Source organism: Camelus bactrianus, chromosome 10, assembly GCF_048773025.1.
Source record: "Camelus bactrianus isolate YW-2024 breed Bactrian camel chromosome 10, ASM4877302v1, whole genome shotgun sequence".
Classification (NCBI taxonomy): Eukaryota; Metazoa; Chordata; class Mammalia; order Artiodactyla; family Camelidae; genus Camelus; species Camelus bactrianus.
In genome coordinates this window covers 6441200-6452213 of record NC_133548.1, presented here as the reverse complement: position 1 = coordinate 6452213, position 11014 = coordinate 6441200, and the positions used below count along the sequence as shown (strand labels likewise).

General features: G+C 37.9%; 1 pseudogene; it reads left to right on the top strand.

Moving 5' to 3' along the window:
• Nucleotides 1-5186: 5186 nt before the first annotated feature.
• On the top strand, nt 5187-5517 carry LOC123617424 (large ribosomal subunit protein eL33 pseudogene; annotated as a pseudogene).
• The last annotated feature ends 5497 nt before the right edge of the window (nt 5518-11014 follow it).

Genomic DNA, 11014 nt, shown 5'->3' with positions numbered 1-11014 from the left:
AGAGACTGGGTTGCTCAAAGCCCCAATGCCTGTGCTGTGTTTCTGGGCTGGAGTGGGGTCAAGAGTGTCCTCAAGGATGATGGCCAATGGGAGCCCAAGAGTACAATTCAGGGGCTTCATGGAGTCCCTGGGCATCAGGAGGGATCCGGGCACAAGGGAATCATTCTCTTGACCACCAAGAGGCTTGTGTGATCTTGGCATCAAAAGCTGGTAGGCCTGGAGTGGCCCTGCTCTCAGGGTGGGGAGGGCCACGACGCTATTGAAGGGACCGAGCGGACTTTCCATAGGTGCCAGCAGGGACTGGCTGTGTCTTCCCTGGGAATACTGCCTCCTCCTTGCGGAGCGCTCACTACCTGACCCTTTATGTGAATGAATCTCATTTAAATCTCTCAAAACAATTTTACAGATGAGTGAACTGAGGTAGAGAGAAGTGAAGACACCCACTCAAGAGCCCAGCGCAGTATTGACAGGGCAGGTATTTTTCCTTATTTTTTAAAATCAATTTGATTAAAATATATTTGCCTACAATAAGTGCGTATTTTGAGTGTACACTTCAGTGAGTTTTGACAAACCTATACAAACATCCCTGTATCCACCACCATAATCAAGATAACCTTTCCATCCTCACAAAAGGCTCCCTTGTGCCTCTTCCCAGTAAGTCTCCACCCCGTGCCCCAGGCAATCAGTGATCTGCTTTCTGACACTTCTTTTTTGCTTTCTGACACTATTAGTTAGATTCATCTTTCCTAGAATTTCATAAAAATGGAATTATGCAATATGTACTCTTTTGTGTCTGGCTTCATATGTCATCTATTGTGAATTTTCCATTCAATTTTTTTGCTTGTCTTTTTTGTTTTGTTGTGTTACCAAGTTTTTAGATACGAGTCTTTTAGCTTTGCAATGTGTGTATTGCAAATATATTTTCCCAGTCTGTGGCTTGCTTTTTCATTTTGCAAATGATGTCTTTCTAAGAGTAGAGTTTAATTTATTTCATCAGTTTTCTTTTCTTTTATGGCTCATGCTTGTTCTGTCCTATCAAAGAAATCTTTGCTCATCCTGAAGACACAAAAATTTTCTCCTGTATTTTCTTCTGGAAAGGTTTATAGTTTTATAGTTATACTTTATAGCTTAATAGTTTTAGTTTTACATTTGGGTCTATGATCCATTTTGAATTAATTTTTGTACAGGGTATGAAGTAAGGATCAAAGTCCATTTTTTTTCCCAAATGGATGCTCAACTGTCCCAGCTTCATTTGCTAAAAAGCCTAACATTTTCTTCTTAAAATTCTCCTGACTCCTTTCTCGCAAATATTGGCTATACATGTGTGGATCTGTTTCTGGACTCTATTCTGTTCCATAGGTCTACGTTTTGACTATGTTTTTATTCTTATCCTAGTATTACACTGTCTTGTGAGTCCTCTAATCTCCTTCTTCTTCTTCAAAATTGCATTGGCTATTCCGGGGAGCACTGGTGAGGATGTGGAGAAGTTGGAACCCTTGTGCACTGCTGCTGGTGCCAGGGTAATGCTGACCTTATAAAGTGAGTTGGGAAATGTTCCTTCTTCTGTTTTCTGAAAGAATTTGTGTAGGATTGGTATTACTTCTTCCTTAACTTTGATAGAATTTACCAGTGAACCATCTGGGCCTGGTATTTCCTTTGTGGGAAGGCTTTAATTTAGGAATTCAATTTCTATAATAGACATAGGACTGTTCTATGTCTAGTTTCTGTTTCCTCTTGAATCGGTGTCTTTTAAAGAATTTGTCCATTTCACATAGATCATTGACTATATTGGCATAAAATGTGCATAGTATTTCTTGTTATCCTTTTTATCTTTTAAAAAGACTTGAATACTAAGAAAAAAACACATATTTACCCATGTAGTTACCATTTCTGGTGTTCTTCATTGCTTTTTGTACATCCGTATTTCCATCTGTTGTCTTTTCCCTTTTGTCCGAAGGACTTCTTAAAATTTCTTTTTTCATAACATTTTTTAATTTTAATTTTTTTCTTTTTTTAAAAAGCGTTTTTATTTGGGGGGTTTTGTTTGTTTGGGGGGGGAGCTAATTAGGTTTATTATTATTTTTTTAAATGGAGGTACTGGGGATTGAATCCAGGACCTCACGCATGCTAAACACATGCTCTACCACTGAGCTATACCCTCCCAGCCATAACATTTCTTATAGTGTGAATTTTATATCTTAAAAAGTCTTTATTTTGTCTACATCTTTGAAAAATATTTCTGCTGGGTATGTAATTCTACTTCGTTGATAGCTGTCTTTTTTTTTCCCCAGTGCTTTAAAGTTTTTCCTTCACTGTCTTCTTGCTTGCATTGTTACCAACAAGAAATCTGTTGTCATTCTTATCTTTATTTCATTGTACATACATACGTATTTTTATTCTGACTGCATCTTTTCTTTCTACCACTGGTTTTGAACAATTTGATTATAATAAGACTTGTTTTTTTTCATGTTTCTTGTGCTCGAGGTAAGTTAAACTTCTTAGCTCTGTGGGTTTATAGTTTTCACCAAATTTAGAAAATCTTTATTATTTCTCCAAATATTGTTTTGGAGCGTCTCACTCCCCTCCTCATTCAGAGACTCCAGTCACACATATATTAAAGCACTTGAGGTCCCACAGCTCACTGATGCACTTTTCAACTTTTGTGTTCTTTTTCTCATTGTTTCATTTTGGATAACTCCTTATAATCTTGAAGTTCATTAATCTTTTCTTCTGCAATGTCTAATCTGCCATGAATCCCATTCAGTATATTTTTCATCTCAGACATTGTGGTTTTCATCCCAGGAACTTTGGTTTGGGAATTTTTATATGTTGCAGTTCTCCTTAGTTTCTTGAACATATGGAATACAGTTATAATAATTTTAAGAGTGTCCCTATCTGCCAGTTCTAACATTTATTAGTTTTAGGTCAGTTTCAATTGACTGATTTTTCTTTTCATTATTGGGTCATATTTTCCTACATTTTTGCATGTTTGTAACCAGTTGCTGGATGTCAGGCATTATGAATTTTGCTGTTTGGGTGATTGATAAGATATTTTTGTATCCCTATAAATATTCTGGATTTGTGTTCTGGGACTCAGTTAAATTACTTTGAAATGATTTGATACTTTGGGTCTTGCTGTGAAATTTTGAGGGTTTCTTCCTCACACCGACCAATTCTCTGACACCAACTGCTGTCATTTCAATTTCGACACTACCTATCTGTAGTTAGCATAAAACTCCCAGTTCAAGGGCTTATCCCACAAGATTGCCCCTACTCCAGATGCCAGTTGCAAATGAGATGACCAAGCTACCCACATTTCTGCCTGGCCTTCTACAAATTTGGGGGTTCCTATGACCCTCCCCCCTCAGGTTCAATAATTCAATAGAACAACTCACAGAGCTCAGGGAAGTGTTTTATTACAAAGTTTATTATAAAAGATGTAACTTGGTAACAGCCAAATGGAAGAGATGCATAGGGTAAGGTATGTGGGGATACAGATTTCCTGTGCCCTCTCTGAGCACACCACCTTCCCAGCACTGGGTATTCACCACCCTGAAAGCAGTTAGCATTTTGTTGTTTAGGAGTGTTCATGGAGGTCTCATTGCGTAGGTATGATTGATGAAGTCGTTGGTCATTGGTGATTGAACTCAACCTCTAGACCCTCTCCTCTCCTTCAAGGTTTGGGGAGGGGCTGAAATTTCCAGCCATCTAATACATGGTTGGTTTCTCTAACTACACAGCTCCCATCCTGAATCTATTTAGGGGCCCACTAATAGGTACCTCATTAGCACAAATTTAGGCGTGGTTGAAAATGGCTTATGAATAACAGAAGACATTCCTATCAGTCAGTAAATTCCAAGGGTTTTAGGAGTTCTGTGCCAAGAACTAGGACAAAGACCAAATATATATGCATATATATAGATCTCAATAGATAGATAGATGTCAATATAGATATAGATAGGTATATTGACATATAGATTAAGATATAGATGATGATGGTGATGATGATGATTATACCAGGAATCTGTTAGGTGGGACCAGAGTAACATTTAATTTGGAGCTAATTATTCCTTACTAGTGAGGCAAGACCCTTCAAGACCCAAATGCCCTGTGTATTATAAAGTCTTCCATTCTGACTGTCTTTGGCCTATGAATGTCAATTAGGTCAAGTTGGTCAATGGTGTTGTTCAGATCTTCTATATACTCACTGATATTCTTGTACTTGTTCTGTCAATTACTGAGAGGAATGAATTGTGGATTTTTCTGTTTCTTCTTTCAGTTCTGCTAGTCTTTGCTTTATGCATTTAGGAACTCTTATTGAGTGCCTACAGCTAGGATTTTTATGTTTCCTTGAAACAACTCCTTTATAATTATACAATATCTCTCTTTATCCCTGGTAATATTCTTTATTTCAAAGAGAGCTACGGCAGTCAGCCATCAGGTCAAACGGCCAACACTGTGGCTCCAGGTAAGTCTCTTCTTGCCCTCCATATCTACCTTAGATATAAGTCCATAACTCAAAATTTACTGAGACTAGGTACCCCACTGACCAGGCATGATGAATCTCAAAACAGAGATTAAGCTGAAATGCGGAGAAAATTAAGGTTAATCCAAGTATATCATTCATTATGCTAAATGTGAAGGACTGAAGTCTTGCAATAAAGGGTAAACTGCCAAATAAGGTTAAAAACCCAAACCAGCCAAATAATATTGTATTATAATCATCAAACTTGCTAAGAGACTAGAACTTAATGATTCCAACCACTAAAAAGAAAGCATAATTATGTAATCTATATAGAGAAGCTAATTATTGCTACAATGGCAATCATATTACAATATATAAAGGTATCAAATTAACATACTATACACTTTAAATGTGCACAATGTTATATGTCAAAAATATTTCAATTTAAAAAAAAACCTGCCAAAAACAGTGTAATATTTGCATAACAAAAGATATATGGATTAGTAGATATATGGAATAGAATCGAGACCCCAGAAATAAACCCTTAAGTTTACAGTCAATGGATTTTAGACAGGAGTGCCATTCAATGGGGAAGGGACAGTCTTTGGTATTGAGAAAACTGGATATTCATATGTAAAAGAATAAAGTTTTAGTTTTTTTCTTTCAGGCATCCTGGAGCCAATGGACGCCTGCCAGAAACAGGACTTCTAAAATGATAAATATGTCTGGAAAGCTATGGTCTAAGGCCATTTTTGCTGGCTATAAGCGGAGTCTCCAGAACCGAGGGAGCACACAGCTCTTCTTAAAACTGAAGATATTTATGCTCGAGATGAAACTGAATTCTATCTAGGCAAGAGATGTGCTTATGTGTACAAAGCAAAAGACAATACAGTAACTCCTGGTGGAAAACCAAACAAAACCAGAGTAATCTGGGGAAGGTAACTTGCGCCCATGGAAACAGTGGCGTGGTTCGTGCCAAATTCTGAAGCAACCTTCTTGCTAAGGCCATTGGACACAGAATCCATGTGATGCTGTACTTCTCAAGGATTTAAACTTGTTGAAAAGTAAATATGTAAAAGTGTGGATTTGCAAAACTTCAATGAGGTATCACCTCACACCAGTTAGAATGGCCATCATTTAAAAGTCCATGAACGATAAATGTGGAGAGGGTGTGGAGAAAAGGGAACCCTCCTACACTGCTGGTGGGAATGTAATTTGGTGCAGCCATTATGGAAAACAGTACAGAGATTCCTAAAAAAAACTAAAAATAGATTTACCATATGATCCAGCAATCCCACTTCTGGGTATATATCCAGAGGAAACTCTTAATTTGAGAAGATATATGCACCCCAATGTTCATAGCAGCAGTGTATACAATAGTCAAGATATGGAAGCAACCTAAATGTCCATCAACAGATGACTGGATAAAGAAGTTTTGGTATATTTATAAATATACCAGGTACAAAACAGAATAAAATAATGCCATTTGCAACAACAAAGATGGACCTAGAGATCGTCATTCTAAGTGAAGTAAGCCAGAAAGAGAAAGAAAAATGTCATATAATATCACTAATAAGTGGAATCGAGAAAAAAACAGAAAAGAAAAAAAAGGACACTATGAACTCATCTACAAAACAGAAACAGACTCACATAGTAACAGTCTTATGGTTACTGGTGAAAGGGAGTAGGAAGGGATAAATTTGGGAGTTTGAGATTTACAAATGTTAGCCACTATATATAAAAATAGATTAAAAAATGTTTCTTCTGAGTAGCACAAGGAACTATGTTCAATATCATATAACCTTTAATGAAAAAGAACATGAAAACAAATATATGTATGTATATGCATGACTGGGACATTGTGCTGTACACCAGAAATTGACACATTGTAACTGACTCTACTTAAAAAAAAAAATAAGTGTGGATTTGTTCTTTTGTAACAAAAAAGAAAAGAAAAAAAGAATGAAGTGGATCTTTACACCACATACAAAAATTAACTCAGAATGGATCAAAGAAATCTAAATCTATCAAGAAAATCACAGATCAATATTAACAATTATATTTTTCAATATCCTTTTGAAAGACATTTTTAAAAAATGGAATAGAAAGCTGTCCCAGGCTTTCGGATGGTTAGACATAATAGCATAAAATGATCACTTGTCCCCAAATTAGTATATACATTTAATGCAATTTATATTAGCATTCTAATAAGTTTTCTCTTTTGATTGGTTTAAATGATCCTAATGCCTATCTCAAAGAATGCAAGTCTAGGAATAGTCAAAATATATGAAAAAGAATAGTGAGGGAGCCTTCTCTTCCAAGAAAGGGGCCATTATAAGGACACTGTAATCAAATTAATATGGTATTGGCAAAGAATAAGACAGAGTCACGGAGCCAATTTCAGAATATAGAACTGGGTCCCAACCCATTTTAGGATTTAATATATGACACATGTGGTATGTCGTCAATTCAGCAGGAAAGAGTCGTGTTGTGTACTAAGAGGTGCCAGCACACAGCTCGCTACCCATTTGGAGGAAAATAAAATTGGCCCATCTCTTACACCAGCCTCCAAAATAAAATCCCAGAAGGATCAAAGTCTTAAACGTAACCAATAACATAATTTTAAAATCTTGTAAGAGAATTTAAAAGATGACAAGAACTTTTTAACCAAGACTGGAAACCCAGAAGTTACGACAGGAAGGATAAAGCATATTTGACTATATAAAACATTTAAATGGATGTATGCCAAAAGATGCTAGAGACAAAGCAAAGAGACAAAGAATAGATTGAGGAAAAATATTTGCAATGCAGAAAACAATAGCAGCTTAATACTGCTCTGCAAATCACCCTGGGACAAACAACACAACAGAAAAATAAGCTAAGTGTATAAAGAGACAATTCACAGAGGAAAACTCCGATGGGCAACCAATAAAGGAAAAGATGCTTTGACTGAAATGTTGGGAAACACAGATCAAACTTATACTGCTATACCACTTCCCCATCAGTCTGGGAAAAAATTTAAAAGGCTTTAGCACCTATTGGCTGAAGAGGACATGGGAAAACAGGAATTTTCACGTCTTTTTTGTGGAAATGAGATATGTTACTTAAAAAAAAGGCCACTTAGCTAATATTTACAAAAATAGAAAATTCTTATATTTTTCATCCAAGCCATCCCACTCATGAGACTCCATCTCTTAGATCTATGACAGATTTATTGTAGCAATATTCATGTTGGCATACAACTGAGACCAAAGCAAATACCCACACGTCACTGAGTTCCACTTGTGGAACATTATAGCCATTGAAAAAGAGTGAATTAGAGCTGTAACAGTTGACTTGAAGAGATTTCCACAAGGTATTGCTAAATGAGAAAAGAAAAGTGCATTTGGTACCAACACTTACAGAGACTAAAAAACCAAACGAAAACCACATCCTGTGTATGTACATTGGCACATTTTTACAATTACATTGGTTTATTCTTGATTGTGAGAGTATTGGTAAAATAGGGAAGGATATCTATTAGGGTTTTAATCTGGGTCACAGAGGGGGTCGGTGGGAAGTATGGATGAAGGGGGGGAGAAAGCAAGCAAAAAGGACAAAGGAAAAATAGACTGCATAAAAATCCTGCATTATGACCATGTATTCATCAATTGCTCCAGAGAAACAGAACCAATAGGGTATATATATTTACATTTTAATATACATTTACTTATAAAGATTTATTATATCTTACATATATATATATGTATATTTCTGTCTCTCTCATAAGGAGTTGGCTTATATGATTACAGAGGTCAGGAAGTCCCATGAACTGCCATCTGCAAGCTGGAGGCCCGGAAAAGCCGGTGGTATAGTTTCAGTCCAAGTCTGAAGGTCTGAGAACCAGAAGAGCCAATGGTGTAAGTTCCAGTCCAAGGCAGAAGACTGATATTCCAGCTTATACAGTCAGGCAGAGAGCAAGTTCTTCTCCTCTGCCTTTTTGTTCTATTCTGGCCCAACAGATTGAATGACACCCACTCACAGTGAGGAAGGCCGCTTCTTTACTTGTTCTGTTGATTCAAATGCTAATCTCATCCAGACACACCCTCATAGACACACCCAGAAATAATGTTTAATCAAATATCTAGGCACCCTGTGATCCAATCAAGGTGATACATAAAATTAACCATCATAACCTCACACCAGTCAGAATGGCCATCATTCAAAAGTCAATGAACAATAAATGTGGAGAGGGTTTGGAGAAAAGGGAACCCTCCTGCACTGCTGGTGCAGCCATTATGGAAAACACTATGGAGTTTTCCTAAAAAAACTAAAAATAAAATAAACTTACCATATGATCCAGTAATCCCACTTCTGGGCATATATTTGGAGAGAACTCTAATTCAAAAAGATACATGCACCCCATTGTTCATAGCAGCACTTTTTACAATAGCCATGACATGGAAGCAACCTAAAATGTCCATCAACAGATGACTGGATGAAGAAGTTGTGGTATATATACAATGGGATACTACTCAGCCATGAAAAAAATAAAATAATGCCATTTGCTGCAACATGGATGGACCTGGAGATTGTCATTCTAATCGAAGTGAGCCAGAAAGATAAAGAAAAATACCATATTATATCACTTATATGTGCAATCTAAGAAAAAGACACAAATGAACTTATTTACAAAACAGAAAGAGACTCACAGACATAGAAAACAAACTCGTGGGAAGGGATAAATTGGGAGTTTGAGATTTGCAGATACTAATTACTATATATAAAATAGATAAACAAGTTTATACCATATAGCACAGGGAACTATATTCAATATCTTGTATGTATTCAATACCTATAATGAAAAAGAACATGAAAACAAATATATGTATGTATATGTATGACTAAAACATTATGCTGTATACCAGAAATTGACACAACATTGTAAACTGACCATACCTCAATAAAAAAAGACTAAAAAATAAATAAATAAAGTATGATGGGACATTTTAAAAAGTAGAAAATAAAATTAACCATCATAGACCATATATTCATTTATGTAAACTTATATATAAGCTATACATCTAAAAAACATTTCGAATTAAAAAGTCTGCCCTCCGTTGGAGCCATCTCACCTCAGAGGCAAGGGTTTACCCTCCCACTCCCATCAGGCGTTGGCTGAGGGTTGCTTCTGAAGGTGTTCATTTCCCAAATTTCCAGTATTCCCTGTGCTGGGCTGGATAGGCTCCCATGGTCAGAGGAAACCTCAGTCAGAACTCCAGACATCTGCTGTGAGAGACCCTCTCCGTGTACAGACAAATGTGGAGAGGCAGGGGAGGAGGGGCACAGTAGCATCTGATCCGGATGTGTAGCATTTTTGCAACAAAAGGCATAAGTGGGATATCGAAACACTTAACCACACTATTTGTGGTTAGAAGACCTGTTCCTTTTTGGACACTCATCATGTCCTGAATACTGTGCCTGACCTGCACACACATCATCCGCGGGCGTTATCTTATTATCCCTGTGTGCAACCAGTCTCTCTCCATGGCTTCAGCCCAGAAACTCTTCTAAAAGAGGTGCAATGGAGATGGGGTCCTCTGTGCTGGTGACATGGAGAATGGAAGGCAGGTGCCACCTCAAAGGAAATTGCTCAGCATAACCAGAGGCCCATTTCCCTTCGCAAACACTTTTTCAACACCCTTCAAGTCCAAATCCTTGGAGCTGTTATAGAAGGGGAGCCCTGGCTTCTTTCTCTGCTAGCCACATTGTATGTGGCTGATGAGGATGGTGACACTGCAGGAGATGGACTTTTATAATGGTTATGTGTAATCAGAGCATAGAAATATTTTAAGCAAAACAGTATATTTGGGGTGAAATAAAAATTTTGAAAAGCCTTCACGAGCCCTCCATCTTCAGGATGGTTCTAGGCAGAGCTCAAGTGAACCCTACAGCTCAGACCTGTAAAAGTGTGTTCATTAGGACAAACAGAGAACCAATTAATGCAACCTCATAACAACAATGGAAGTCCACTCTTGGGAAGTAGAATAAGGAAATTTCACATAAGCTTTATGATGACACACAGTTCTTACAGGATCTCCTGCTTGGAAGCTGCTGCTGTCGCACTCAGACTGCACTCCCAGTCTGTCTCTCTGCTGAGGTGGGGTCTCGTGCTCCTAGGGTCCCCACCAGGGTTTCTGGAGCAGGGCTGACAGGGGGTTGGATAGTGGATTGGGAAGAAGGGTCTGTGTTAGACTGATGTCTCTCCTAATACCCGGCTTGGTTAAATCCCCAAATTTCTGAGCCTTCGTGGTTCACCTGTCAAATGGGTACAGCACCTAGGCCATTCACAGGGTGACTGTGGGGTCAGATTCATTCCTCCAGCAAATGTTCACTGAAAGCCTCTTTTGTGCAGACACCATGCTAGCCCTGGGGAAATCGTGATGGATGATGCAGAAACTGCCCCTGGCCCATGGAGCGGTCCAGAGGCCTTCCTGGAGGAAGAGCCATCTGAGTTAAGAAAGCATTACTGAGGGGGGGCAGTCAGGAAGAGCAGTGAGCCGCCGGAGA